Source organism: Salvelinus namaycush, chromosome 3, assembly GCF_016432855.1.
Source record: "Salvelinus namaycush isolate Seneca chromosome 3, SaNama_1.0, whole genome shotgun sequence".
NCBI classification, from domain to species: domain Eukaryota; kingdom Metazoa; phylum Chordata; class Actinopteri; order Salmoniformes; family Salmonidae; genus Salvelinus; species Salvelinus namaycush.
The window spans coordinates 80,137,683-80,143,796 of NC_052309.1; positions in this window are offsets into that span (position 1 = coordinate 80,137,683).

The window sequence follows — 6,114 nt, forward strand, 5'->3', positions numbered from 1 at the left end:
TGATGATCAATGAAGACAGGATGCACCTGAGCTCAATTTCGAGTCGCATAGCAAATGGTATGAATACTTATGTAGATAAGGTATTTCTGTTTTTTTATACATTTGCTATCATTTCATGTATATTGATGAGGCGGAAAAAAACAATTTACAACATTTTAGAATAAGGCTGTAACATAACAAAATTTGGAAAAGGGGAAGGGGTTTGAATACTTTCCGAATGCACTGTAGGTAAACATTCTTTGTATGAGCTCTGGTCCAAAGGTGTGCATCATCCTTCACCATTCCTGGTGGTCAAGGATGACGCACTTTTTCCTCCAGGGACGCCATGTATGGGCCATTTGAATTAGTCCATTACATTTTAGACAATGAAATGAAATGTTTGTGACTGATTGAATTGTAAATTAAACCTAAAATGATGTATTGCCACTTATGTTACATTCATAAGAGCTCTGATTCAGCTGCCACCCTTAACACACAGAGAGAGGCACACACATATTACTGGCTTCTGATATAGACAGTTAAACCTGACTGCCACTTTCTCCTCTGGAGCCTTGTCACCAATGATTGTGTCCACTGAAGCAGACTTGCCCATCAACCTAACAAATTCCTTAGCCAGCTCCCTACACTCCCTCTTCACACATTGTGCTAAACATTGTAGCGTTGGTCTTCTGCCTCTTCGCCTCTTTCTCCTGTCCCTCACCTTTTTTACATCACAAATATCATTTGAAAGGCCAGTTGAAAAGAATTGGAATAACAAAATTAACATTAAATAATATCAATCAAAGATTAGGCAAAACTGTGTTAGTGAAAATGGCAATTTATATGAGCACTGTGTGGTAACAAAACGACTACTAATAACATACCCTCAGGTAGTTGCTGAGGGCTGAGGCTCACATGTTTTCTGGCCCATCAGTATGCATCTTTATCTCCTCTGACCTGATGCTGTACATCATTTTTCCCCCGTGTAATTCACAGAACCCTGATAACTTGAATGGCTTCAAAAGAGAAGTAAAAGTGTTTCAATCCACAGTAACTGTGCTGCTTTCTGACATATAGCCTACATTATTAGCCCGTACTATTGTATGAAGGAATATACGCTGACGCTCTGCACATTATCTAGAATAATGACGATGTGGGAGGGACAACGCGCCATATGTTTAAAGTATTCAAGGCCCTGCAACAGACTGGTGTCCTGACCAGGGGGTGTACTTGTACATCAAGCTGCCTCGTGCAGGTAGTGCAATATACATGGGCCTACTGCACTCCTCTCTGCATCTTCTGCCAGATGGATACTCTCCTGCTCTTCAAGGCTTATGTTCTCTGCAATTAAACACATTCCTTGGTCACCAGTAAATCAGGGTTTCATATTAATCCAGGTTTCGGAGATGTGTGAACATTTGTTCCAGCCAAGCAGTTACACATGACTAAGTTTGTCAGGTGTGTTAGTGGCAGTGATCAGCTAGAATTAAAATGCACCACCACCCACACACACACACACACACACCTCCTCAACCCTCTCTCCACACTCTCACCCTTTATTTTCCCCGCTTTCACTTTGGTAATGAACATTTGGGCAAGATTTATGATTACACTGGTAAGAAATTCCATACTTTAATATTTTATATTAGCACCATAGGATATCATTTCTTGAAAGCTCGATACCTGGTAGCGCAAGTCTTGTAGTACAGCCCAGAATGGTTGGGTGAAGGTACAGGAGAAGAATATATGGTAAGAATATATGTAGGCTTTATCTCTGCTTATTTTTGTTCCATACAGTCCTTTTTATTATTGTCGTAAATAGCAGGCGCTCTGCACCACGTGTCTCTGGACAAAAGCTGTGTCTTGCTTTGCTCTCCGGAGCAGAGCACAGCTGAAAGGAGTGATAACTGGGGTGGGTTAGAGTGTTGAGGTGGAGTTGAGGATCCCCAGTGTCTGTGATGCACGCAGTTTAGTGCGACGCAGTCCCAGTGGCAAGCTCGAGACTGAGGAGACGCTGTCTATCCTTTTGAGTTTTTACCTGATAAAGTCATGCTAGGATATGTCAGGTATCCCATAAGAGCTTTTGTTTCAAACCCACTATGGTGTTTCAGGTACTAAGCTTATGGTAATATTGCAGCAGTATTTAGGAGGGAGATTCCGAAGTGTGAGAGGTGTACAGGAGGGCATGGGACAAAGGAGTGTGTAGTTTTGGTGAAAAAGTGGTGTGTTTCTATTGTGGGGTTGCCCATGTTGCTTGGGATCAGAAATGTCCTGTGCGAGTGAGACGGGTTGAGGTTACCAGGGTTAGAGCAATGCAGAAAGGGTCATATGCTGAGGCAGATCTTACCACAGAGGTCCAGGACCTGAAAAACAATTTGCATTTTTCCCAGGGAGCACTTGATGTGATGAAAACAAGACAGCAGCAAGATGGCAACTAACTGCAAGTCCACGGGAAATGACATCTATGTTAACAATGACAGGGAAACAGGGTTATCTAGAAGGCTAATCAAGGCAAAATAACATTGTTGTGGATGAAATCCCAGTTTCCACATGAGACCTGGACGGAGTCTGTTATTTTCTTCCTTCTCAATATTATGTTCTCTCTGATAAGCTACCCAGTAAAGGGATAAAGATAGCCCATATGTATATATAGCCTTAGAAATAAGGTTAGTGAAATCAACAACTGGCTTACATCAGATAATATTCATATATTGACTATCTCTGAGATTCACTTAGATAATTCCTTTGATAATAGAGTAGTAGCAATACAGGGATATAACATCTATAGAAGAGACAGGAATACTTGTGGGGGAGGTGTTGGTATATATATTCAGAGCCATATTCCTGTCAAGAGACGATCTCATGTCAAATGTTGTTGAAGTGCTGCGGTCGAAGGTTCACCTGCCTCATCTCAAGCCTATTCTTGTGGGGTGTTGCTATAGACCACCAAGTGCTAGCAGTCAGTATCTGGATAATATGTGTGAAATGCTTGATAGTGTATGTGATGTTAACGGAGAGGTCTATTTTCTTGGTGACCTGAATATAGACTGGTCTTGAGCGGACAGCTTGATGAAAACAAGGCTTCTTACCGTAACCAGTGCCTATAATCTGGTTCAGGTTATTAATCAACCTACCAGGGTGTTTACAAATCTACAAGAAATATATAAACCACGTGTATTGATCACATTTTTACTAATGCTGCAGAACTTTGTTCTAAAACTGTATCCACACCCATTGGACATAGTGACCATACTATACTGTAGTGGGCTATATCCAGAAACGCCCAAGTTCCAAAGGCTGGGCCTAAAATAGTGTATAGGAGATCATACAAAATGTTTTGTAGTGATTCCTAAGTTGAAGATGTAAAAAAGATTTGTTGGTCTGATGTGTGTAATGAGGAGCATCCAGACTGTAATAGGTCTGGGTGTAGCTGGTGCAGAGGAGTCAGGCGCAGGACAACAGAGATGAGTAATACACGTAAATTTACTCAAGACTTTCAAATACAAGTCGATAATACCGAGCCCACAATACGGACTGTAAATACAATAAACAAACACGCACAAAAACCATGAGGAAAACAGAGTGTTAAATAATGAACATGTAATTGGGGAATTGAAACCAGGTGTGTAAAACAAAGACAAATCAAATGGAAAATGAAAGTGGATTGGCGATGGCTAGAAGGCCGGTGACGTCGACCGCCGAACGTCGCCCGGAAAAGGAGAGGGACCGACTTCGGCGAAAGTCGTGACACAGACACTGCACTTGATGCATTTATGACATTGTTTCTTCCAGCTATTGATAAGTATGCACCTATAAAGAAACTGACTGTTAGAACTGTTAATGCTCCGTGGATTGATGAGGAATTGAAAAACTGTGTGGTTGAGAGAGATGAAGCAAAATGAGTAGGCTAATAAGTCTGGCTGCACATCTGATTTGCAAACTTACTGTAAATTGAGAAATTATGTGAATAAGCTGAAACAAAAAGAAGAAGAAAATGAATCATGAAACTAAGATAAATATTATAAAGTATGAATGAAAAAAGCTTTAAAGTACTTTAAATGAAATAATGGACAGAAAGACTAATTCAACTCCATCTATCATTGAATCAGAAGGCTCATTCATCACAAAACCTTTTGATATTGCCAATTATTTTAATGACTATTTCATAGGCAAAGTGGGCAAACTCAGGCATGAAATGCATAAAAGACTTAATAATGAAAGGAAAGCGTTGTAATTTTTTATTCTGTCAAGTTAGTGTGAAAATGTATTGTTGTCCATCAATAATGAGATACCACCTGGTATTGACAACTTAGATGGAAAGCTACTGAGGATGGTAGCGAAATATATTGCCACTCCTGTTTGTCATACAGTGCATTCGGAAAGTATTCAGTAACACAGTGGTCTCCATCATTCTTAAATGGATGAAGTTTGGAACCACCAAGACTCTTCTTAGAGCTGGCCGCCCGGCCTGACTGAGCAATCGGGGTAGAAGAGCCTTGGTCAGGGTTGTGACCAAGAACCCGATGTTCACTCTGAAAGTCCTCCAGAGTTCCTCTGTGGAGATGGGAGAACCTTCCAAAGGACAACCATCTCTGTAGCACTCCACCAATCAAGCCTTTATGGTAGAGTGGCCAGACTGAAGCCACTCCTCAGTAAAAGGCACATGACAGCCCTCTTGGAGTTTGCCAAAAGGCACCTAAAGACTCTCAGACCGTGAGAAACAAGATTATCTGGTCTGAAGAAACCAAGATTGAACTCTTTGTCCTGAATGCCAAGCGTCCCATCTGCAGGAAACCTGGCACCACCCCTACGGTGAAGCATGGTGGTGGCAGCATCATGGTGTGGGGATGTTTTTTAGCGGCAGGGACGGGGAGACTAGTCAGGATCGAGGCAAAGATGAACAGAGCAATGTACAGAGAAATCCTTAGTGAAAACCTGCTCCAGAGCGCTCAGGACCTCAGACTGGAGCGAAGGTTCACATTCCAACAGGACAACAATCCTAAGAACACAGCCAAGACAACTTAAGAGTGGCTTTGGGACAAGTGTCTGAATGTCCTTGAGTGGCCCAGCCAAAAACCGGACTTGAACCCAATCGAACATCTCTGGAGAGACATGAAAATCGCTTTGCAGCGACGCTCCCCATCCAACCTGTCAGAGCTTGAGAGGATCTGCAGAGAAGAATGGGAGAAACTCCCCAAATACAGTTGTGCCAAGCTTGTAGCGTCATACCCAAGAAGACTCAAGGATGTAATCGCTGCCTAAGGTGCTTCAACAAAGTACTGAGTAAAGCGTCTGAATACTTATGTAAATGTCATATTTCCTTCTTTTTTTTAAGCAATGCAAAAATGTCTAAAAACCTGTTTTTGCTTTGTCATTATGGGGTATTATGTTTAGATTGATGAGGGGGGGGAAACAATTTAATCAATTTTAGAATAAGGCTGTAACGTAACAAAATGTGGAAAAGGTCAAGGGGTCTGAATACTTCCTGTATATGTACTGATGTGTGAGTAACTGTCAGTAATGTGAGTAACTGTCAGTAGGACCTTTTTTTGTTCTATTGTTCATATTTTAAATGTGTGTAGTTCAGTCCTTGAGCTGTTCTTGTCTATTGATGTTCTGTATTATGTCATGTTTTGTGTGGACCCCAGGAAAAGTAGCTGCCTCTTCAGCAACAGATAATGGGGATCCTAATACAATACCACAACAAAAAAACATTGAGGAAAGTAGAGGATGGTGAGCAATGGGTGAGGGAGCCTGGGAGGATCCCTGTGAGTATTGGGCCAGTACAGAGTAACCCAAACAGTTTGTTCTTTAGTAAGGTTGACTTCTTGGCATTTATTGCTATGGTCATTACTGCACAGATGGAAAGGAAATCCCAGAAGACTGATTTTGTGGTAGAAGCAGCAGAGACGTTTTGGGTGTTGAGGTTTTAGTCCAGAAGAACTACAGGGGGATTTGAGAAAAGGGGTTCCAGCCTCCCAGGGTGACGGCCTGGTGTAGGATGTTTGGGCCAAAGTAGTGTGAAGGGGTGGTGGGTTTGTTGGGGATAGTGGTGTATATCTAGGGGGAGATGGTGGTGCAATTCATTTTTTCCCCAATTTCACTTTTTTTGAACAAAATGTGCAATTCACACTC